This window comes from Pleurodeles waltl, chromosome 12, assembly GCF_031143425.1.
Source record: "Pleurodeles waltl isolate 20211129_DDA chromosome 12, aPleWal1.hap1.20221129, whole genome shotgun sequence".
In the NCBI taxonomy this organism is placed as follows: domain Eukaryota; kingdom Metazoa; phylum Chordata; class Amphibia; order Caudata; family Salamandridae; genus Pleurodeles; species Pleurodeles waltl.
This window is the reverse complement of record NC_090451.1, coordinates 539,189,048-539,214,574: the sequence shown is the minus strand read 5'-3', so window position 1 is coordinate 539,214,574 and position 25,527 is coordinate 539,189,048. Positions and strand designations below refer to the sequence as shown.

Genomic DNA, 25,527 nt, shown 5'->3' with positions numbered 1-25,527 from the left:
CTCAGCAGAACAGCCTCGGATTGCTGTAAAAAATATTTATTAATTAAAAACAATCGCTTCTGAAACAGCAGGAGAGCTAAAGTTGCAGCTTCCCGCTTCCAGTTCATCCCAATGCTGTATTTTTCCATAGGAAGCCTTCGTGGTCCACGGAGAAGAGACCTACAAACCAAGGACTGGATCCTGCCAGTGCTGGCCTGTAGGTGGGTCGGCCCATCAGCTTGGCCTCTGCTGTCCAGATTGTGATGCTTATAGAAACTCTGCCATGTGCTTCTCCCCTCCGTGGGTCTTCCCCCTATTTTTAATATTTTTTTTTAATTTTTTTTACAGAATCTCCCTCCACCCCTTGCAACACTTTTTATCCCCATTTCTAGGCTGGCTGAATGCCCCCTCCCCACTTAAATTCATGGTTACATGAAAAGCGCTGCCCGCTGTTGCAGGGCTGCAGCTGCGTGCACGTTTAAGTATTTTTTTTAACCTTCGGTGCCCGGTCGAAGCTGTCTTTGAAGAGATAAGCCAGGTTTGCATGTTTAGCCACAGATGGTACAGGAGTGGGGTTGAAGGTGGTGCCTATGGATGGGTAAAGGGAGGGTAGCTTATAGTGACTTTGAAAGGGAGTGTGGGGTAGATGGTGCCTTTAGAAGGGGTTAGGGGCAGCCACAGATGCTGTCCTTGAAGGGGGGGGGGGCATGGTGGTACAAGTGCCACAAGGTATGAACATGACAAACAAGGGCTGTCCTTGTGTGCACGGACACGTGTACTCTGGAAGACAAAAAAAATTACATTCCTTGAGGTTTTTTGCAGCCTCATAAAGGGGCCATCCAGTGTAAAATAAGCCAAGCTGCCCTTCACTAATGATGTATTTGTCCCCGCCCCCTCCACCCACCATCATCTCCTGTCAGCCACAATAATTCTAAAACGTTCCTTCGTGGCTTCTGATCTCCTTCACTGTAGGGTCTTTGAAGTGTATTTTCATTTGTTTCCTGTGACTGGTCCGAAGCTTCCACTCCAGGAAACCCAGCCCTGCACACATTTAGATTAATGTGCTGTAAACATTCCCAGTGCCAGGTTTTTTAAATAAATAATCCACCTCACCCCTATCCAAGCCACCTCAGTCCAATCCACCACGCTCAATCCAGCCCACCCCACTCAATCCAACCCAACACACTCCAATCCACTCCACCCCAATCCACCCACTCCCCTCCAGTCCAATTCACCCCATTCCAATTAATTTCAGCCCTCGCCTAAGTGCAGTCCACCCCACCCTACTCCAATCCTATACCCCACTACACCCCACCCACCGTTCAGTCCACCACACTCGAATCCAGACTATCCAGCCTACCCCACTCCAACCCACCCCAATCCAATCCACTCCACTACAGTCCACCCCACCCCATTCAAATCTACCCCTCTGTATCCCAGTTCAGCCCACCCACCTTCAATTCATCCACCCCACCGTACTTCAATCCACTGCACCTCAATGCAATTCACCACACTCTAATCCAGCACACCATAACCCAATCCACACCACTCTGATCGAGTTTACTGCAGCCCACCCCTCCCCAATCCAATCCACCCACCCCATTTAATTCCACCCCATTCCACCCCAATCCACCATACTCTCATCCACTCTACTCCACTCCAATCCACCACACTGTAATCCATCCACCCACTCTATCCCAATCTTATCCACCCTACCCCATACCAGTTCGGGCCACCCCACTGTAATCCATCCAGCCACCTCACTCCAGTCCATCCAGCACACCCTAATCCACCCCAGTCCAATCCAGTACACCCCAATCCTATCCACCCACACCACCCCACTCAGTCTAATCCATCCCACTCCAGTCCATGGAATACAATCCACCATACTCCAGTCGACCAGATTCCAGTCCAATCCACCCCACCCCACTCTTCCCCAATCCAATACAGCCCACTCTACTTCAATCCAATCCACCCCACTACCTTGATCCACTCCACCCTATTCCATCCCACTCCATTGCACGACACCCTCTGCCACTGAACCCTACTCCCCTCTACTCAACTCTACAACACACAACTCCTCCTACTCCACTTTGCGACAATCTACTCCTCAACTCCCTTCTGACACTCCATACCACTAACTTCTGGCCATGCTGAACAGCAGCCACACTGGTGTACAACATGGCAAAACACATTGCCAAAGCCCATAACTCTTGTATAGGCGAGACCTATTGGCTTTGCCATTTCTTGTTTTAAGCTGTTATATTGATTTTATAAACGAGGTGCATACATTACATATGCATAATGTATCAAGTATATATAATATCGAGTAATTTTGAGTGTGAGATATAACAAGAGAATGATAACCAGAACATAACCCTAATCAGAACTGTATATTGCTTTTTGTTCAGATATCAGGAGATGGCTGTACAAGTTTCTTATGATGTATGAAGCCATATCTCTTGAGCTCCGAAAGTTCTGGGTGGAATAGGTGTTTATTGGAGTGGAGCTAACATGTGGTCTGTTAACTGGTGTTCGGGTCGTGGATCATCCTGTATCAGGATCAGGACATCTAGCAATAATGAATCTAGTTATCATCCTTGATGTTGTTGTTGCGTTGGGGTGCCTGTTGGGAGTACTTCCCAACTCTGCCTTCCCAATCCATAACCACTTCCCCCTACCCCACTGATTCATAAGTCCTCTACGTCTGTCAGCTGCTTTAAATTTCAGTGTTATGATCATTTCATCCCACACCATCAGGCTGACTGCGCCTACTTTGTCGTAGCAGTATATTGATGATGTCACACTTCTCCTTGGCCTACTTTTCCAACTCTTTAATCATGATTCCAGTATTGGAATCGGAGTTGATTTCCAGTCCATAGCATTATACAAGACTCTTAGGTATATTCAGTTACCTTAGACCATTCTTTGGTGAATAGTTGCTTATTCAGGTCATGCTGCCACTGCTCCCTCAGTGGTGAAATATCCATTTTGGGCTTTTTCTCTCTCCAACAGGTCCTTCGTGATTCTGCAGCACCTTATTTGTTGTCCCTACTTGCATCTCACTTTCTGTCAGGGCTTATTCTTTCGCAACTCGGGATTCACCTTTAAAAGTCTTCCAAGCGCCGGGTAATACTTATGTAGCATACTTTTGGCACGACTCTTTTTAATTTATCAGTAATGAATTCACATATTCATTTCTGTATTTTTTCATTGTCAATCTACGTATTTCTTGGTTTATTCTCCACGCTCATGCCATTTTCCGATACGTAAGCCATCCTTGTGACTGTCATACATGAAATGGCAGTTTCGAGATAGTTTGGTCACATGCCCTTGTTGAGACTCTGCAGCCCCTTGCCTGGTTTTGACCACATGCCCTTGTTGAGGCTCTGCAGCCCCTTCCCTGGTTTTGACCACATGCCCTTGTTGAGGCTCTGCAGCCCCTTCCCTGGTTTTGACCAGTGGAACAAGAAATACGTTTCTCACTGGGCTCAAGAACCTATCATCCAGCCTCCCTTTTTGCCCGATAGTTTTCTTATGCATCTGTCCTCTTTCAGACGAGTGGATTGGACCACACTAATGTTGCCAGCAGTGTCTTTCTTAACATGTGCTCGATACACAGCCTTCAAAGATTTGCTACACTGCACTGGTAAGTGAGTTGCCGGGCAATCTATCTGTAGTAGCCAGTGCCACCAAAATAAGACGATTCTGCACCCGTGGCTTTTTCCTCATAATTATGGGTTTGTTGCATTTTCCACATATTCCTTCATCTGCTGCATAACTTGCAAATTTTAACAAAAAAAAGTCTGCTCCAACAGATTTAAAACCTACTAAACGTGGCAACATGTGTTTCTGCGCAGTGGATGGCCCTTCAAAAATGTTGACTAGTTATCTTTCAGTTGCTCAGTGCTGTGTATTTGTGTTAAACTAGTACCTGTAAGGTGAAATCTTTGCCCAGGCAGTGTTACTATATATAAAAATAACAAAAATAATATGTAATAATATCACAAATGTGCAACACTATCATGTCTCCGCATAATTTAGTCAAACCTGACGCCCAATTTGATCCTCCCGTGGTTTGATTCTCCAGTGCCACAATTTCAGTGTAGCATAGGTATGGCTATAAAACTTTGCTGCTGTGTTTCAATATTCATTCAACTTCGGGTGATAAAACACATATCAATTGGTTCTTAAGAGTGTATGATAAACAACAAACTGCAGAAGGAATGGGTACAGTGGATATAAAGAAATTAGAAGTCCATGCTGGTCCTGTCAGCTGTGTATAAGCAGTTTCAAAGAGAAAGACTTCTTGACTGCGTTCTGTAAAATGTTAAGAGATGCTCTTAACTCTCGATAATCGTGCTTATTTTTGGATTATCCCTTGGGTTTTGACCCTTTGGAGCAAAAGATGACAAGTATATCTCTTCTTCTACATAATAATGTGGTCCTCCTTGAGAACAGCTGAAGATCAGTTTGAATTTTGTGGTTGAGAGATGGTATTTTATGGATCTCCATTCAGATCGTTATGTAGCGAGGAATGGGGATTGGTTTATCAATTATTGCTAGCAGTTACCTTTGCTTCTTCTCCACCACTTTGCTTAGCGAGTCAAATTGTGGACAACGTTGATTTAAATGCTGCATGTGGGTACATAGATTTTTTTTCCTTACTCATTTCCCCAGCACACGTTTTCCTAACGCTCTTGCGGCCTCAAACTTTCACATAGCATGGTGAGCAAATACGAGTCCTTTTCGGTGCGCACACCAACCAATTGTGATGACCCCTGTATTTTTAATTTAATGACATTAAAACGTGTTTGAAATATTGCCTAAGTTATTATTGACACATAAAAAGCTTCACCTTAGCAGCGAGGGAGACACTGGAATGAAACTATAGAGTAGCGTTCTTTTGCTGTTCTGGATGAAAATACGGACTTACAAAAAACAATTAATTACAAGCATAAAGATTTAGAGATGTATATTGTATTAAAGTGTTTATTGAATACACGTCGACCTGTTACAATTCCAAAATCCAACCATCCACTATTGTAGGTCTGGGCATAATCGATATTCTAGTTTGAGTCTTGGCACAATTTGGGGGCTTTTCTTGAGGGTAGGTTAATGGTGTAAAGCTATAATTTTTATAAACATATTACCGTGTGGTCTTGATCTTGTTAGTACACATTGTTATGTCTGGCTTGAGAGCGCAGCTGTTATCAGATTTTATGTGATCAACGAAAAACATTCAGAGTACTGCTGAGAGGGGCTTAGGCGCCACCCACACAGTGTTTCCTAATTACATGATTTGATTGGGCTGCAGTTGCGTGCTTCCATTGAAAAGAGTGCTTTACAGGACTTTTTGGCTGGTGGCAAAGCATAAACTCAACACAACAAGACTGAGTTGTTTGTGGCAGCAAGCCAGTGATCATGGCCTTTGGCCTGATCTTTTTATTATGAAATGCTATGATAAAGGCAGTAGGTCTGGCATATTTATTGTGTAAAGCTTGTTAGATATCAATTTAAGGTTGGATTGTTGTTACTCTGTATCAAAGCCTGCAGTGAAGGGTTTTGATCCATGGAATCTAACAGATTAATGTAGGAGGCAAAGGTTTTGGTGTTGGTTTATTCCCCCCCAGGATGAACCATGGATACAGAAGATTTGCTCTGTGTGGCTCTCTTAGGAGACATAGTATTTTGCTTAGCCATTTGTAATTTTGTATACCATTGTACTTTTAGGACTGTTTGTGTAATAGTTGCCTTGTAGGAAAGTTCACACTGAAAACAGTGAGGCTGATTTGGTTTTGGTGACAAGCTATAGGCATTGATTGGTTTGGTGGACTGGGAACAATTATTTACTATGTCATAGGTCTGATCTCCTTACTATGAAACGTTTTATAAGAAAGGCAGTAAGCCCAGCTCATTTATTGTGAAAAGCATTTGTTAATGTAAGTAGGCCTTTATCAGTGAATTGTCACCATGTTGGGTTTCAGCTTGTAGACTGGTATTTTGTTACATGCAATCTCACAGATTACTGCAGTAGGCAAATGTTTTGGTGTTGGGAACCCTCTCCGACAAACCTTGGGGGTTGTAACTGTGTTGATTCTTGTTAGGCACTTTTGAGAGGGGTATATGGTGTTTTTCTACATATTTGTAATTTTATAATTGTATGCGTGATGCGTGCCAGTCAAAGTGCATTTGAATAGGCCTAATTATTTATGGTGTCAAGCTATAGGCCTTACTGATTAATTGGGAAACATTATGCCAGACTCCATAGGTTTGATTTGTTTATTATTAAATGTTATGACAAGGCCAGTAGGCCTAACTTACCTGACTTACTTATTGTGAAAAGCATGCATTAATGGAAATAAGCTTTTAATTTTTAAGTGCAGAGGGCGACCATTGGATGGCCTCTCACTATCTTGATAAGAGTGGAGGATGTCAACGAATGAACTTTTTTACCTGAAAAGAAAATGCCTATTCAAAAGGGCAAACGGGCGAGTAATGGCATTTAACGAGGGACCGAACAGGAAAATGCACCATTGCAGGACACTCTGCCAGGTCACAGAATGTGAACAGTCTCCAGCAGTGACGGAGTGGTATTATCGGTACAAGCATATGTTTTGCCTGCCTCAAAAATACCACCAATTTTGGGGTTTTGGGATTGCAAATTTGCATTCTTGCAGCAAAATTTGTCATTCCAGATCACAAAATTATGGGGGGGTGACGGGCCGACCTGGTCCGACCCGCACTGTGTTCCCGCTTGTGCTGACTCTGCCCAGGCTGACCCGGATCCATCTCCGGGGTCAGCCAATCGTGAGGTCCGTCGTCCTTTCCGACGGGGAAAAGGACATTTAAAAACCCGAGCCGCGGGTTGGAAGGTGTGGGAGGCTGACGAGGAAGAGAGGATTGGGAGGAGAAGGTCATTGGTGATACCACAAAAAGAATAGGACGAGAATGCAGCCAAGGAGGCTACCGGGACATCCCCTTTGTGCACTGAGCAGCCTGCTCCTTCCGAGGACGAGAGGAGGAAGACGCCCGGAAGGCTGGCAGTTCCAACCCGAGACGAGGTGTGCTGACTCTGGGAAGCGAAACGTGATCTCCCGCCACGCTCCAGGAGGAGCGTGGCACTGGCAGGTGCGTGGCAAAGTCCTGAATAGGGTTAGGGAGGTTGGGAGGGAAGGAAAAACCATATAAAGTAAAAAAAAAAAAAAAAAAAAGGTGGCGGGGAAGGGTGAAGACAGATCCAAAATACACAACATACAGGAGGTAAGGTGGCGGGCATCTAGTAACAGTAACAGGCAAAAGGATTGAGAAAGAGAGAGGAAAACAGATAAAGAGAGACAGATAAAACGCGGGACAGACGAGGAAAAGAGGTAAGAAGGACTGCAGAAAAGGAAAGGGAAAGAACTGGGAAAAGATCAGAAAGGAAGAGTAAGCACAACAAGAGGCCTATCGTCATAAGAAAAGTGACCAAATCAGTTGAAACGAATAGATATTTAACTAGAGACGATATTACAAATTAAACAAGGGAACAGGGAACAAAAGATTGAGAAAGAGAGAGGAAAACAGAGAAAGAGAGATTAAAAAGAGTCCAAAGACCTGAAAGTAAATACCAGGAGAAGAGGGAAAGACAGAGGCAGGAGGAAAAGGAAACGTAAAATACTTACCGAGACTATTTCTCTTCCTCCCACATGTGCTTCCCTAGAGACCAAAAGGAAGGACAGAAGAAGAGGACAAACCTGTGAATCCCTGGTTGGCAAAGAGACTTAAAGGGAAACCCCAACCCCCTACGCATTCCATGCCATCGGACTGTTGCTTATTACCAATAAAATCATATTAAAACCTCTGTTCACTGCTTCATGTGCCATTACTCGCGCCAATCCTGTAACAGGGGGATTGTTCAACTGTGTATCCACTATAGCAGGCTTAGGAGAACAAGCCCAGCCCGTGATTAGTGTAGCCACTAAAGAGGACCTTGCAGAGTACAAGGGCTGCCTGAACATTGCTTCTGATGGATACAACTACCTGTGGATTCCTCACTCATTGAATTTTCACCCTGCGCCAGCTTTCGACGCAAATTTTCTTCCTAGCTTCTGCACGTCAACGAGGACGTCACAATTGCCCACACGACGCTGTCTGACATCATACTGGCAATAAGAGGTCCGTGCCGACGTCCGTTTCCTTTTTTCCGTGCCTTCAAACAACGGTTATTCTTCGAGGGAGCTACGGTTTCTACTCTGCGTAGTTACTGTTTCTTTCTTCAAAAAGAAAGCATGTCTCAGCGAAAGTTGGGATTTAAGCCCTGCAGGGAGTGCAGAGGCAAAATGTCGGTGACAGACCCACATGTAGACTGTTTGTGGTGTCTCAGCTCCGACCACGACGTGGAGAAATGTGACTCCTGTCAAAGTATGAACCTGAAGGCGTTGAAGGAGCGTGAGGCGAAACTCTTTTTGGCGAAATCCAAGAAGAAAGAGAAGCGGCATCGGCGCAAGTCATCTTCACCTAGGTCCCATCGGCGTCACCGTAACTCCCGGCGTCGTCGTGAATCTCGGGAGGTTAGTCCCACCATCACTCCGCAGACGCCTCCTGCATCACCGACTTCACCGACTTCGCCTATGACTCCACCATCTGTTTTTGAGGTTCCTCAACGTCAGGAGTTCTCACCGGCTTCTCAGACGCCGGGGCCGGCGCCGTTGTCACCTCGAGCCCAGGCTCCGCAGTATCCGGCTTTCCCGGCTCCAGGTGCTGACAGTTCCTCGTTTTTAAATGCGATGTTTGCCATTTTCCAACAAATGGCTCCAGGTGGGCGACTGGCTGGTCCTTCGGGGCCATTGGCCTTTAATATGGGTGCTCCGGCTCCTCTGCGTCCAACACCTTTCATGCCCTTCCTTCCTTTGGGAGGTGTTGGTTCGGCGCCGGTACCTTTGGCGTCGACTTCACAGCCTGCGACGCCGAGTAGATCTGCTGGTCCGGCACCGGAGAGTTCTCCTGTTCATCCTTTGCCTCATTCGGTGCTGAAGAAGTCCACGGCGCCGATGTATCCGGCGTCGGATGGATCCGAGAATTGGCGTCCGGCATCGACGTCGGCTGACGCCCTGTCGACGCCGAGGATTGAAGCCGGGCTACATTCAAGGAGGCTTGCTCTTCGCCCCCTTGAGGAGCAAGAGTATCGGAAGCAGGCCCTGGAGGAAGGGGAGATTGAAGAACCTCTGGGAGATCTCCAGGGTTTGGATACAGCAAGTGGCTTAGACACCTCTCCAGAGTGGGACTTAACATCTCCTGGAGAAAATACAGAGGAGGCTGCTTCATTCCACTCTGTAATAAGAAAAGCAGCTGACTTTTTGGACCTTCCCTTGCCGGTGTCTGAATCTAAACCCAATATATTGACGGAGGTGTTACATCCTGCTTCGACAGTTGCAGAGCCACTTCTGCCATTTAATGAGGCTTTGTTAGACCCAATTTTAGAGATCTGGAAAAAGCCGGTGTCATCTTCGGCCGTTAATAGAACGGTGGCACGCAGATATCGTGTGGCTCCTGCGGATCCAGGCTTTTTGTCTAGGTACCCGACTCCAGAGAGCCTGGTGGTTCAGGCTTCATGTTCATCTCGGACTGCCCCAGACTCTTTTCCGGGGCTGCCTGCGGACAGGGACTCAAAAAAGATGGACCAATCTTCCAAGAAAGCGTTTTCATCATGCAGTATGGCTCTCAAGTCTACTAATGCCACATGCATTTTGGGCAGATACATCTACGCCCTTTTGGAAGAGATAAAGTCATCCCATTCGGAGGTGTCTCAGGAGGTGTTGAGTCTCGTTTCGATGCTCAAGCTGCGGCAACCCAAGTAATCCAGTTGGGGCTGGACACTTCTGATTCTGTGGCCAGAGCTATGGGCACTGCCGTTGCTACGAGGAGGCAGGCCTGGCTTCGTTCTTCTGGATTTTCATCTGATGTCCTGTCAGCCCTGCTGGATCTTCCCTTTGATGGGGATAAACTTTTTGGATCCAAGGCGGACTCAGCCCTTGAGAGATTTAAGGAGAGTAGGGCCACAGCGAAGTCATTAGGCTTGCAAGCCTCCTCTTCTGCTTCTTCGAGACTGTTCACAAGATTTAGGGGGTTTGGTCATGGCTCATCCTTTTCCTTTCGGGCAGATTTCAGCAGCAGCCCTCCACTGCTCTCCCCTATAGATCATACAGGGGGAGGGGTAGGGTCCGAAACAGAGGAGCCGCCCAGCAGCAATCTGCCTCTTCCTCTTCCTCTGGAGGGGTGCAGCATGGGAAGCAGCCTTAGTCTTCCACCAATTCCTTTACATACCACTCCTGTAGGGGGGAGGTTAATGAACTTTCTCCACAAGTGGGAGGAAATAACATCAGACTCCTGGGTCACCAGTATTGTGGGGAAAGGCTATGCCCTTCCCTTTCGGGAGTTTTCACCCCCATCCTGTCCCGCCCATCCTACTGTTCAGAAGAGCATCTCCTGTTACTAGAACAGGAGGTTCTAGTCCTCCTTTCAAAGGGTGCAGTGGAGTTGGTTCCAGAGCAGGAGAGGGGTCAGGGTTGTTGCTCAAGATACTTCCTGATCCCCAAGAAGGATGGTCGGTTGAGACCAATCCTGGACCTGAAGATTTTGAATTGGTTCCTCAAGCAGGAAAAGTTCAAGATGCTGACCCTAGCTCAGGTGCTTTTGGCGTTGAACGAAGGAGATTGGATGGTGTCTGTTGACTTGCAGGATGCTTACTTTCATATCCCGATACTCAAGTCGCACAGGAAGTAGGAGGAAGGTGGGATCGCAGCACTATCAGTTTGCGGTCCTTCCATTTGGTCTTACTTCAGCACCTCGAGTCTTCACAAAGGTGATGGCGGTGGTTGCAGTAGAGCTCAGAAGGAAGGGGATAGCGGTATTTCCTTACCTAGACGATTGGTTGATTAAAACCAAGTCTCCGGAGCTTGTGCTGCGTCACCTGCAGTCGACAACCCAGTTGTTGTACGACCTGGGTTTTTCGGTGAACGTGCCCAAATCTCACCTGGAGCCCTCTCAGCGCCTCCTGTTCATAGCGGCAGTACTGGATACAACATTGAATCGTGTCTTTCCTCCGCCTCAGCGGATTCAGGCGTTGGTTCCAATGTTTCAAAGTGGAGCGGTCATTGCAGTCCTCAAGGTCCTACGTCTGCTCGGTCTGTTCGCTTCTTGCATTCTGTTGGTCATGCATGCTCGCTGGCACATGAGGCTCTTCAGTGGTGCCTCCGAAAGCAGTGGTCTCAGCACAAAGGAGATCTCGAGGGATCGGTAAAGATCTCCAGGGACGCTGCAGTGGATCTAAGATGGTGGGTTGCGGACGGCAATCTTTCCCAAGGAAGGCCGTTCTCGCAGCCTCCCCCAGTGACCACAGTAATAACGAATGCTTCCACTCTAGGGTGGGGAGCTCATCTGGGGGACATGGAGGTCAACGGTCATTGGTCTCCAGTGGAACAGATGTTTCACATAAATCTGTTGGAATTGCGGGCAATACGTCTGGCTCTCAAGGCCTTCCTCCTTTCCCTTGGCGGTCAGTCGGTTCAGGTCCTGACGGACAACACTACTGCGATGTGGTATATAAACAAACAGGGAGGAGTAGGGTCGTACCTTCTCTGCAGAGAAGCTCTGTGGCTATGGTCCTGGGCAAGGGACCATCGGATTTGCTTGGTAGCGAATCATCTGGCCGGAGTCTTGAACGTGCGTGCGGATGGTCTCAGTCGGCACTTCTCGACCGATCACAAGTGGCGTCTTCATCCAGATCTAGTCCGGCAAGTCTTCCAGATGTGGGGAATCCCTCTGGTAGATCTTTTTGCCACTTGGGAGAATACGCACTGCCTGTTGTTCTGCAGTATCCGGTGCAAGGGGCGTTGGGGGACGCGTTTCAGATATCCTGGTGCGACCAGTTGCTTTACGCGTTCCCCCCCCCCATACCTTTGATTCCTCGGGTTCTGAGGAACATTCGCCAAGACCGGGCTCAAGTCATCTTAATAGCTCTGGATTGGCCAAGGAGGGTATGGTATTCAGATCTTCTCCAACTCTCCCTCTGCCCCCCGCTCCGTCTCCCTCACAGGGCCGACCTCCTCTCGCAGTCACAGGGGCAGGTTTTACACCCCCACCTCCAGAGCCTGCACCTTCATGCCTGGAGATTGAACGGGGCAACCTGAGTTCCTTTTCTCTCTCACCTGAGGTAGTGGATGTTATTTTATCGGCCAGGCGACACTCCACTAAATCTATCTACGCTAGCAGGTGGGCTAAATTTGTGTGTTGGTGTGGAGAGAAGCAAATTGATCCCTTACATGCCCACTTATCAGATATCTTGTCTTTTGCGTTGTCCCTGGTACAGAGGGGTTGTGCAGTTGCTACAGTCAAGGGCTATTTGTCGGCTCGGTCAGCCTTTCTGTGTCTTCCAGACCAGCCTTCTTTATTTAAATCTCCTTTAGTATTGAGATTTTTAAAAGGCCTCAATAATACATTTCCTTTCATTATGCCTCAGTGGGATTTAAATCTAGTCTTAACGTTTCTTATGGGCTCACCGTTTGAGCCAATGCATTCTTGCCCCATAAGGTTATTGGTTTTGAAGACTGTTTTCCTTGTTGCAATTACTTCAGCTAGAAGAGTGAGTGAGCTGCAGGCTCTTTCTGTTAAGCCCCCATATACATCCTTCTATGTAGATAAGGTGGTGTTGAGGACCGAGGCTGCTTTCTTGCCCAAGGTTGTTTCACCCTTCCATTTGGGTTAGACTATTACTCTTTCCTCTTTTTATCTTCTGCCTCATCCTTCGAAAGAGGAAGAAAGGTTGCAATGTTTAGACCCGAGAAGAGCGCTGAGCTTCTTTGTGGACAGAACGAAGGAGTTTAGATTGGAGGATCAACTCTTCATTGGGTACGTGGGAAAGAGGAGAGGAAGGGCAGGCCACAAGAGAACACTCTCCAGGTGGGTCATTCTTTGCATTAAGCTGTGTTATTCTCTGGCAAAGAAAGAACCCCCTGATGGAATAAGAGCTCATTCCACCAGAGCTAAGTCGGCCTCTTCGGCCTTGGCTAGGGGTGTTCCTGTGGTTGACATCTGCAAGGCTGCAACTTGATCATCTCTCCACACTTTTGCAAAGCATTATTGCTTGGTTTCGGAGGTTAGGAGGGATGGCCATTTTGCACGGTCGGTGCTGCAGGATTTCTTGGTTTGACCATTCAGGCACCCTCCACCGAGTGCGGTACTGCTTTGGGACTCTATTCAATGAGTGAGGAATCCACGTGTAGTTGTATCCATCAGAAGAATGAGTTACTTACCTTCGGTAACGCCTTTTCTGGTGGATACACTAGCTACCTGTGGATTCCTCACGGTCCCTCCCGCCTCCCCGTTGCCTGTCTGGTCTTACCAAGTTATCCTTGGGTGAGCTCCTGTTGGTAGTTTATTACTTTCATATGTAGTGTATATATTTATTTATAGAAGTACATGTGTTAAAAAATACAAAAAAAAGAGAAAGGAATTTGTGAGGTTGCTATACATAGTATATATTTTTGCGTATTGACATATTTGAGCTGATGTTTTATCTATTTTGATTTAATTAAATATTGTTGTATAAGTATTTGTTTCAATTGCCTGTTCGTCTCAGAGGCACGTAAAAAATGTTGGTACTGACGTCTGCACGTCGGCGAGGACCTCTTATTGCCTGTATGACGTCAGATGGCGTTGCGTGGGCAATTGTGACGTCCTCGTCGACGTGCAGAAGCTAGGAAGAAAATTTCCGTTGAAAGCTGGCGCAGGGGGAAAATTCAGTGAGTGAAGAATCCACAGGTAGCTAGTGTATCCACCAGAAAAAGCGTTACCGAAGGTAAGTAACTCGTTCTTATCTACTAAAGAGGACCCCAGAAAGTACTGCCTGTGATTAGTTGAGAGAGTCATGCAAAGGGCAAGTACTGGATGTGCCTGGTTTATTTATTGGATAACGATTTATTGAGGAGACTTCAGGTGCTGTGCTGCCTGTGATTAGTTTATTCGGTCGAGCCTACCAGGAAGCACAACTATCTAGTACCTGTAGCCTGTGCATTAATTACCATTAGTTGGCTTTACTGCCCATCTAATTTACCCGCTTCTTATTTGATGGCTTTTCATGTCCCATCTTGTCAGTACTGTGTTTGCCCTCCATGGAGCATAGCCTCTTTACAATTTCTTTCTTTGGCTTCTGTGCTTCCATTGCTTGCTTTTAGGGAACTTTTCTTTTGTTGCAGTACTAGTTTTCTTGCGGTCACACTGGCTCGCCCCTCCCACTAACTCATTACTGCCTCGTTCTCCAAACTATCCAAAAAGCTCTCTCACACCTGTGTTTCTCCCTTTGTCCACAGGTTATTTTGCTTGCTTTGCTTATCCTCCTGGCTTCTGTGTAGCTTCACCCCCAACCTGCACATTAAAAAAATAAATTATATACATATATATATGCGTTTGCAATACTTTTTTTTTTTTTTTTTGTAAACCCATCCACCAAGGAACGATCAATTAAAATAAAAATAAAAACGTGTTGAATGTATTATGCGCATGCCTACAAAGTGTCTCGACAGCCGCGACATTTGTTTTCATACACATACCGAAAAATAGTAATGATGCTGTACAACATGGTTAAAAGCCACTAGATCTCATAGTAGACCTATTGACTTTGCCAAATTGAGTAGAGCCTGCAAGGGAGCAATTCCTTTCTGGTGCTTTCTCGTACTTAAAGAGTACCATGCTGCGTTCAAGAGATAGCTGGGATTCCCATGTACTGTAGCGTGCCATGCCGAGATCAGCGCCATCTCTGCAGTTTCTACACTACAGATGATGCCACGGAGAAGCCACAGCGCTTGAGAATCCTGAGTGAGTAGCCACTGCCGGCCGCCACACATACTAATGTGCCACCCACAGTCCCCCTATGAGTGCACTTCTATTCGTTGCTATGGTTTAAAGTTATGTTGTGGCGAAGCCTGGGATAAAAACAGCGTCCCATTTTGCCTTTCCGCTGCTATTGTCGGGCGTCCTTGGATCCGGTTTCAGGTATTCTTTTTTATATATTTAGGCTCAATGTACAATATTTTGCAAAGGGAAACCGGAAGGTACTTAACCGTGTACTTTTACTTAGCAGTATTACATGTAGGTCAGCGCCATTCTGACTGGACTTAATGCACGAGGCTTAATCTTGCAGCTCGCAAGGGGAAAAACGTGCGCCATCTCTTGCAGGATGTTCTGGGAGTGAACAGCAGTACTTTGACGATGACGCACTAATATTGCCTGGAATCTTAAACATCGAGGAGCATATGATTACAGAGCAAGGGTGATGGCTTTACACATATCGACGTCAGACATTAGAATCCAGGGTCGGATTGGGTCAGAAAATAGAATCAGGCACCAAAATAAGAGGCCCCATTAGTACGTTCAGTGATAAAAAATAAATAAAAGTGAGACATATGTTTTCAAAATGAGGCAGTTTTTAACTTGAAAACACACACTATATACATGTTTACCAACGAACGGAAGACTGCATGGATTTGAGCTTTCTGCAGGCAGTGTTTTATATCGGGGAAATCAACAGTAAAGCCCGCACAACAGAACGTAAAACAGGCCCACAAACAGCCAACAAGCAGTGGCAAAACCAACAGGTCTCGTCTTTGGGACCTGTTGGTTTTGGCATTTGTTTTTGGCGGGACTGTACAGCCTTGGAGGGCACACTGGGTGGCTTCTTTAACCCCTTCTGTGCCGAGGACGTAGTGGTTACGTCCTTTGGCACAGTGCTGCTGTGCCGAGGACGTAACCACTATGTCCTCGGCACACAGCCCAGAGGGAGCGCTCTCGCTCCCTCTGTGTGCTTCCCCCCACCCCCCCAAAGGCAGGGATGGAAGGGGAAGCCCTTCCCCTTCCACCCCCGACCCCCCCCCCACACCCCCCTGTGACGTCAGCGCACGAGCGCGCGCTGATTTGTCACAGGGTCTCCCCCATCGCGCTGGAAGATTCTTTCAATCACGTGGGGGAGGCCCGGAGAGGCTTTAAAGGGAAGGAAATGTATTTCCTTCCCTTTGAAGTCTCTCCCAGGGTTTCAAAAGCCGGATTGCTTGCAATCTGGCTTTTGAAACCCCACTAGACACCTAGGATTTTTTTTTTTTGTCTGAAACTGACAAAAGGGAGCGACCCCTTGGGCTATTATTAGGCCGATCTGCCCCCAGGGGGGGGCAGAAACCTCTAGGCACCAGGGATCGTTTTTTTTTTTTCTTTTTGTTTTGTTTTGGTTCTTTTTTATGTGGGGAGCGACCCCTTAGGCAAGGGTCGCTCCCCTAGGGGGCAAATTATATTTAGGCCATTTCTGCCCCCCTTGGGGGCAGATTGGCCTATTTTGATGAGGCCAATCTGCAAAGGGGGGCAGAAACCACTAGACACGAGGGAGTTTTCTTTCAAAAAATGTGATGTGTCCATGTTGTGTTTTGGGGCATTTCCTGTCACGGGCGCTAGGCCTACCCACACAAGTGAGGCATCATTTTTATCGGGAGACTTGGGGGAACGCTGGGTGGAAGGAAATTTGTGGCTCCTCTCAGATTCCAGAACTTTCTGTCACCGAAATGTGAGGAAAACGTGTATTTTTGGCCAAATTTTGAGGTTTGCAAAGGATTCTGGGTAACAGAACCTGGCCAGAGCCCCACAAGTCACCCCATCTTGGATTCCCCTAGGTCTCTAGTTTTCAAAAATGCACAGGTTTGGTAGGTTTCCCTAGGTTCCGGCTGAGCTAGAGGCCAAAATCTACAGGTAGGCACTTTGCAAAAAACACCTCTGTTTTCTTTCAAAAAATGTGATGTGTCCACGTTCCGTTTTGGGGCGTTTCCTGTCGCGGGCGCTAGGCCTACCCACACAAGTGAGGTATCATTTTTATTGGGAGACTTGGGGAAACATAGATTAGCAAAACAAGTGTTATTGCCCCTTGTCTTTCTCTACATTTTTTCCTTCCAAATATAAGATAGTGTGTAAAAAAGACATCTATTTGAGAAATGCCCTGTAATTCACATGCTAGTATGGTCACCCCGGAATTCAGAGATGTGCAAATAACCACTGCTCCTCAACACCTTATCTTGTGCCCTTTTTGGAAATACAAAGGTTTTTTTGATAGCTATTTTTCACTCTTTATATTTCAGCAAAAGAATTGCTGCATACCCGGTATAGAATGAAAACGCACTGCAGGGTGCAGCTCATTTATTGGCTCTGGGTACCTAGGGTTCTTGATAAACCTACAAGCCCTATATATCCCTGCAACCAGAGGAGTCCAGCAGACGTAACGGTATATTGCTTTCAAAAATCTGACATTGCAGGAAAAAGTTACAGAGTAAAACGTAGAGAAAATTTGATGTTTTTATTTTCTGTAGGAAACCCTTGTAGGATCTACACAAATGACCCCTTGCTGAATTCAGAATTTTGTCTACTTTTAGGAAATGTTGCGGTTTCTGGGATCCAGCATTGGTTTCATGCCCATTTCTGTCACTGACTGGAAGGAGGCTGAAAGCACAAAAAATCGTAAAAATGGGGTATGTTCCAGTAAAATGCCAAAATTGTGTTGAAAAATTGGGTTTTCTGATTCAGGTCTGCCTGTTCTTGAAAGCCCGGAAGCTGGGGATTTTAGCACTGCAAACCATTTGTTGATGCCATTTTCAGGGAAAAAACCACAAGCCTTCTTCTGCAGCCCCTTTTTCCCATTTTTTTTAAAAAAAAACGAAATTTTCACTGTATTTTGGCTAATTTCTTGGCCTCCTTCTGGGGAACCCACAAAGTCTGGGTACCTCTAGAATCCCTAGGATGTTGGAAAAAAAGGACGCAAATTTGACATGGGTAGCTTATGTGAACAAAACGTTATGAGGGCCTAAGCGCGAACTGCCCCAAATAGCCAAAAAAATACTTGGCACAGGAGGGGGAAAAGGCCTGGCAGCGAAGGGGTTAAAGTAAAACAACAACAAAAATCTTTGACAAAGCCTGTAGCTCTCACATAGGTGAGACCTATTGGCTTTGCCAATGCTTGCTGTAAATAGCAAGCTTGGTCCTCATATTATTGACCTAGAAGGGTGAAAACACTTGCCAGGCCTGCCATATTCAAAGCTATATTCAGTAAGCTGAATGCAGATTCCAACAGATATATTCGTCCTCTGAGTTATCCCCCAGTCGCACTACCTGTAGGGAATGGGGAAACGTGTGCCTCCTCACTCAGTTATGTGCCCTTCAGTGATCCAAGATCGACTCTACTGCAAAGTTTACACGGCAAAAGGGAAATAAGAAGCCGTCTCGCTAGCAAACCTGTGCAATAAAATGCACATTTGGCAAAGCAGTATATTCGTGTCTGTCTTTTGTGGCAAAATTAAAGTAGTCAAAAGTAAGCATGTATGTTTTTGTACATGTGGTGCTTAAAATCCACTGCTTTGTCGAGTGCTGTAATTCTTCTAGTGCTTTACATGCACCCACTCTCAGAGCAGGGTAAAGTGAGCCGTGCGTACTCTGTCTGGTGCACTGCGTAGAGAACATATATACACAGTTTTCTGAATATGATCAGTGCAGACCAGCCATTCTATTGGTATTGTGCAAGATGATATTCATGTGCAATACTGAATTTTCTCAGGTGTACAGCACCAATTTTTTGTAGGAAGCAAGGCATCTGCACTCTGTCCATCGCGTTGTATAACTGCACAGCAGTATGCACAGTGCTGTGCAGTGCCTCGTGCAGTTGATCGCTTTAAGAGTGCTTGGAACACATCGTGTTTTATGAGGAGCTGGAACAGTTCATGGTAAGTGCGAAATATACTCCCAATTACACAATATTGTAGACAGCACAATACCTTGTGTGGCACGCATACACAAATCCTCTGATCATAAAAAGTATCTCGTTTGTATAAAGCACTTAGAATGCATTCTGTGAAGGTATACACACTAAGGACGGCTGTACATGCAGTTGGTACCGCAGGATGCTCCAGCATGAAGTTTTGGACGTCATGGGCACTCTGATACACTGCTCAGCGGTAAAGTTCAGAATACTATTGTGCCGTGAATAAGGATGGTTATCAATGGGATGTTTTGCGTGTGCCGTGTACTTCTACACTCTGCATTGCACAGCATTCTGGTTTAGCAAAGCATACAACACAGAGGGCTTATATGCCCCCCTGCAACACATGAGTTTCCGTAGGAATACCAGAGCAAAGACTGGTCCAGGTGATTATCAGTGGCCTGTCAGATGTATGCAGCTTACTCGTGTTGCAGTGTGTGGCAGATCTCATAAAGGGCCTGGCCTGCGCTCGGTGCTTCACTTTACCAGTCAGAACCTCCATCAATGTGAAAGTCAACAAATATCAATGTACTCTATGCTGCCACCTCTTAACACAAACTTAAGTGGTTTACAAAACGAACAAAATGAGTCTGGCAGGTTCATTACTGGCTTAAAATGGAAACAACAGATACATTTAATAAAAACATTTGTTGCCAGTCCCCGACCACACCTAAAGCCTTAGCCATATTTGCAATTTTGAAACACATAGCAGGGATGACTTATCTTTTTTTCAATAAGAAACCCTTCCTCAAAGACAGACAATCTTTAACATGGGCTACATAATGAAACCACCCAAATGAATAACGCCCATTGAGAGAAGCTGAGATGATGTTAAATTCCAGAGTTTAGAGCTTACAGGAGGAGTTACTATACACAACTCAATCATCAGGAGGGACTGTCCAACCTTGAACTCATTTAAAAGCGTTAATATCCGAGATTTTAACTGAATATCTACAATCAACATCTCATTGTTTAATATTGTAGTACTTTCCAAATAAAGACAAATTCATTTTTAGTTTGGTAGTTCCAATGGCATTTTGGTAAAACAGTACAGATTATAAATATTGGAAAGCAATCCTTTAAGTTATCGTTACTAAATTCTACAGGAAATAATATATACAAAGGCAAGGCCACAACGGTAGAAAGAACATTTTACCAAATTAAATTACTTACACAGACCCTACTCAGTAGTAAGCCAATTTATTTTTATTTAACTTTTCCTTTTCAAGAAGTTGATCCTGGCTCATCATGGAGACAGTGAGCTTATACTGCAGGACTATTAAGCATTTCCATATACAACCACTGCACATTTACTAACAGAAATCCAGTGTCTCACTGGGACCTATCAACTTGTACAGAAGCGGTCAATGAATCCATGAGCACCTAATATGTGTAGTTTTGAGCAATATTTTAGCCTCCATAACCACAATTGATTTTTCTAATGATACCTGGATGGAAGCTTTTGATCACGTAAATAAAACAGATGCAATTGTTCAGTACAGTAAAACAACTGATAGAAATCGGTAAAGGGCTTTAACTTTTCGTCTTCTCCGTTGAGCATACGTCCTGTAGATGAAGTCCACTCCTGTATCCTTGAGTGATACATTTTTACTTTTAGTTTGTGTGCTAGTATTTTATCCACACTATTGTCCTGTATTGAAATAGAAACCATAGCACACCTAGCTTTGCACTGTTGGTAAGAAAGGTGTTGAGTGATTCCATCACATAAACAGCTGTTTTTCTAATGTGTTCAGTAAGATAGACGGTCTGTTATAGTAAATCTCTTCTCCAACATTTTTCCTTAAGGGTATGTAGACATCTTATGTTTCTCATGGAGACTTCATTTTACCACAATTAATAGATAATTGAAATATTCATTATTATGCTCTTGCATGTCACCTCTGAAGACTGGGGGCCCCATTTAGAGTTTGAAATAGGATTACTCCATCAAAAATGTGACAGAAAGCCCATCTGCCCTATTGCACGAGCCATAAGATACAAAGCACTTGTAATAAGGTGCATTTGTAATAAGTTGAACTGGATATCTGTCACGTTTGTGACAGAATAGCCTGTTTGCCCTTGAATCTTTTTAGTTTGGTCTTCAAATATTGATTTTAGGATTTTATAAGCTTCCCTAGTGGGGTTGTCCTTTATAATGAAGTATATACAGTAACGCGCCAAACTATCTTTAAGACAGCAACTAAAATGTCCCTTTCCAAATTCTGCATATGTATACAGGAAGGCTATTAATGTCTCCTGCTACAAAGTGGGACCATACACAGTCTGAATGGGTAATGCATGGCCACCAACAGTACCGCTGCTTATGTTTTAAACCCCCTTTCTTTATCTTGCTTCTGTTCTATGGATTTAGGCATGGCGCTTTTGTCCTTGACATGGTTACTTCTTGATATTTTGTAGGTGCAGTTTGTTCCATAAAGTAATGTGTTCAGTTTATTCTTGAATCCTGTCTCTTTCATGGTTAATACAAAAGAAGCTTCAATAAGGCTAAGAGTCACAGAGAAGCTTTTGGTGAATTCATGGGGTGAAGGGTAGTGCTTCTGTCCTACCTGTAGTATTGATTTCACAATACAATTTTCATTGGATGTTTACTGCAACATTACATCTAATCGCAGCTACCATTTCACCCCTTCCGTACCGAGGACGGCCAGGAGTCATCTTCAGCCGTGGAGCTAGTGTGCTGAGGACAGCTCTCAGCAGTCGTCGCACATGAGTCAGGAAATCCCTCAGGTGCAGGCATTAGAAGGATTTCCTTTCTGCAAAAACAGCCCCGGGAGGTGGGGAACAAGTTCCCCACATCTTGAGGCTGTTTTTAGTTTTCTTTGAAATTACGATCAGCGCGTGTGGATTCCGGTTGACAGAACCTGGTGAGAGCTCCACAAGTCACCCCATCCTGGTTTCCTCTAGGTCTAGTTTTAAAAAATGTACAGTTTTGCTAGGTTTACCTTGGTGCTAGCTGAGCTAGAGCCCAAAATCCACAGCTAGGCACTTTGCAAAAAATGCATCCGTTTTCAGTGGAAAAATGTGATGTGTCCATATTGAGTTTTAGGGCATTTCCTACTGCGGGCACTAGACCTACCCATACAAGTGAGGTACCGTTCTTATTTGGAGACTTGGGGGCACACAGAATAGCAGAACAAGTGATATTACCAATTGTCTTTCTCTGCCTTTGTGCCTTCCAAATGTAAGACTGTGTGTAAGAAAGAAGTCACTTTGAGAAACGCCCTGTTATTCATATGCTAGTATGGGTACCCCCAAATTCGGAGATGTGCAAATAACCACTGCTTTTAAACTCCATATCTTTTGCCCATTTCTGAATTACATAGGTTTCATCACATCATCACGCTCTATAAATCCAAATGTGTCTCAGCGGCAATTTATGGGTGGGGGGGCTTTGAGGATATACCAGCTCAGCTATACTACAACGGGCGGAGAATACATTTCTCCATCGGCTACTTTTGGTACTTAAAAATGTAGCGAACATTATATGCCATGAGGAGTTGGGAATCCGCCATATTACAGATTTGATCGACATTGCCCCTCTTTTGCTATGGATAAAAGTATGGTTAAACCCTGCGGCTACTCTAATACAGGATTGTGTAAAAGACTGCATTTCGTTAGCAAACTACAACAAAATTCCATGGTTAAATTTTATTCAAAATCCAACTTTTCCGGCTCCTCTTAAATTAATTCCAGATCTCAGGCACATTGTTTCAAATTCTGACTCTCCCAGGACCACGTAATGAGCAGCTTCCTAATTCTATGTCAGGACCGGAGGCGAGGATTAGGCTGTTCTTTCTTTATTTTTTATTTTACAGCATTTATCACAACAGCCTAGGAACAACAGAACGTTAAAACTTAATTTCCCAAGAGACTTTGGGAAAGAATATCAAGAGAAGCACAGTTCATCAAATCCATGATCAGTACGCCCTTTCAAAACTCTCTGTAGACGCTCCCTCTCTCTCCTTCGCTGCTCCAGCAGCCTTCAGCTAGCTACCTCTATACACTGTCTTGTGTATTTGCGATTTAAACAATTTACTTGACTATTATTCTTTGATAATACAATTTGATACTGCCGCTTTCTCATCCCATTATTGCCTCCTTAACCATACTATTTCTTACAGTGCAGGAACATTTATCACTCTTTCGCTGCTGCTCCCTGTCACGTCTTCAACTGGTAAAATGCGACTGGCCGCGTCCTTGTGTGGGAGCTGGTATTTCTACCATTAATTCACCAAAATACATAAATTCACTATTCCTGAGCTCCCCATCTGGAATCTGAACACCCATGTGAATAGGACTGCTGCACCTCTGGCTGTTTTAATTGGGACATGACCCAGGCAGTAGTTGTCCCCATTAAAACTCAAGGGAGTATTAGTGTCCCGGGCCTTTATGGTGCTGCCTGTAAATCTCTTGACTCTTCCCAGCATGTTGACTACCCTCTTTCACTCACAGCCTTTTCCCAGCCCAGTATTATAAGTATGAAGGACCTGCTGAATATGTTGAGGAGGAGTAAATAACTTACCTCCCTATTGATGATAATGTTTGCCAAGTCATGGACGGCTCTATATTTAAAGTTGTGTCGCAACTTGTGGCATCCTTGGAGAAGAAAGTCCTTCAGATGGCATCACAACCCCTATGTCTAAGGAAAGAATCTTCTGGGTCTCTGGCAGCCCTCTCTCATCAGACACTAAACACAAAAGCTCAGATGACCCTGGGGTCTATCTCAGTGCTTTTGCCCACCTTAAAAAGGCTTTCATGAACTCCCAACACCCTGCTCTGCTTCCCTGTGTTTCTCAGAGGACCTGTCTGTTTCCCTCCCTTACCCGGAACCTTGGACGAGGAAGACTACCCGAGTGCCTCAGATGGGGATGGCAAGACCACTAGACCCTGGCTCCCTTCAGGCAGTTTCTCTTCTGCGTTCAGCAGAGTGGTCCCCAGTGCCCAAAGTTGCCTCCTATGTGGTGGACCACCTACGAAAACTGCTAGACAAAGAAGTCCGCAATCGCCTTTGGGCTGCGTGTCCCCACCCCTCCTTAGAGGGCAAGGTTGGTCTCACCCCGACATTGATGCTAGGATGGCCACTTACCTGGCCACTATTGTGCGGAACCCAGAAAGTGAGATTGACTGTTCCTGGCGCTCATGTCAAGATAAGCTGTTAGACATAGTGGGGCCCCTTTCCAGGTTTCTTGAAATGGCCAAAGATGCCAAGGCATGTGCCACCTTGATCTCTCCAGAGGGCACTGTCAAGATGGGCTCAACAGACCATAATTTCCTTACAAAACATTAATTATGTGATTTCCACCAAAAGGCACAGATCCCTTTTAATAAAAATTGACCCAAAACATCTGGGGCAGGTCCTATTGCCAAAGAGAGTTTCTTTGGAGACCCTTCAACCGTGAATTGGGAAAAGTTGTGAATACATTTAGTTCATTAGACAAAGCCCAATCCTCTATTAAAAGAATCTTCACATGACGTTTTTTTTTTAGCTGGAGCTGGTCGTGGAAGGGGGTGCTCGACTGGCTGCTTCCTCTATCAATCCGGCATACGAAGAGGACAGTGGACTCTTTCCGTTTCAGCAGCTTCTATCCCATTAGAAGCCATCCCCAACAGCGAGGTTGAAGAAGGACCTCCAGAGGCAATAGCTCCCTCAACTCCTCTTGAAGTGAGTATGCAACCCCAACTTGGGGCTCAGGCTTGGGGGGAAATTGTCAGAATCCATTCACAACTGGACTGGGAGGCTCTTACCTCAGATGTCTGGGTTCTTCAAACAATGAGGGATTTCCAAATAGAATTCTTCAGCTCACCTTTCCAGCCACGGAGACTACTAATTTTTTCCCCAGTTCAAATAGACCTTGTGGATTTATAGATTACTCAACTCTTGGAGAAAGGGGCGATTGCCCAAACAGAACTGCACCCTATGGTTTTCACCGCAACCTCTTCCTCGTGGTGGGGGCCAATGCCCTGTTATCAATCTGAGGGGGTTTAACAAGTGGCTAGTCTTCTGCCACATCAAGATGGAGGGAATCCATCTTCTTAGAGACTTGTTGCAAGCAAACCATTGGATGGTGCATCTAGATTTGAAGGGCACCTACTTCACAGTTCCCATCTTCCCTCCCTACAGGCATTTTCTACAGTTCCATTGGAGGTCACAGATATTCAGGTTCACCTCCTTTACTTTCGATCTCTCATCAGCTCCCTGGTGTTTCATCAAGGTACTGAAACTGGTGGTGGAACATATAAGATCCCAAGGTGTCGGACACATTGTCTATCTAGACAATATCCTCCTAATGAATCAGTACCCAAAGAGATTATTGAGACACCCCCAATCGAGCATCAATCTTCTGAAGTCACTCAGCTTTTTTTTCAACAAGACCTTGCAGTTCTTGGGGTTTGTGGTGAATTCAGTCACAACCACGCTGAGGCTCCCATCACAGAAACTCACCGAAATTGGACACAAACTCAGGAGAACTCTAGCCAGACGAACCAGCTCTTTGCAACATCTCACCTGCATAGTGGGTCTACAGGCCAAAGTCCCAGGACCCCCACACTACCAAGCCCTACAACACATCAAGATCTTTAGTCTGCAGCTGGGCCTCACATACTCTGTTTCCCTCTCACAGGCAGCCTAAGAGTAACTGTAGTGGTGGATCTCCCATATCGAGGCCTTGAACGTGCGAGCCATTTTTGGCTTTCAACCCGATTTGATGATA

The 25,527-nt window shown here is 45.4% G+C and overlaps 1 protein-coding gene across 3 annotated transcripts in view; it reads left to right on the top strand.

Moving 5' to 3' along the window:
• The window catches only part of GFOD2 (Gfo/Idh/MocA-like oxidoreductase domain containing 2), a 177,584-nt gene that overhangs the window by 58,048 nt on the left and 94,009 nt on the right, over positions 1-25,527 (top strand). Inside the window, exon 1 of one of the 3 annotated variants that reach the window (XM_069217566.1) lies at positions 6,524-7,110. The exons of 1 other annotated variant lie outside the window; for it this stretch is intronic. The gene's annotated coding sequence lies outside the window, so the exon portion shown is untranslated. Of the gene's footprint in view, positions 1-6,523; positions 7,111-24,303; positions 24,480-25,527 lie in introns of those variants that run through there. One more of the 3 variants, XM_069217567.1, reaches the window with a different exon arrangement.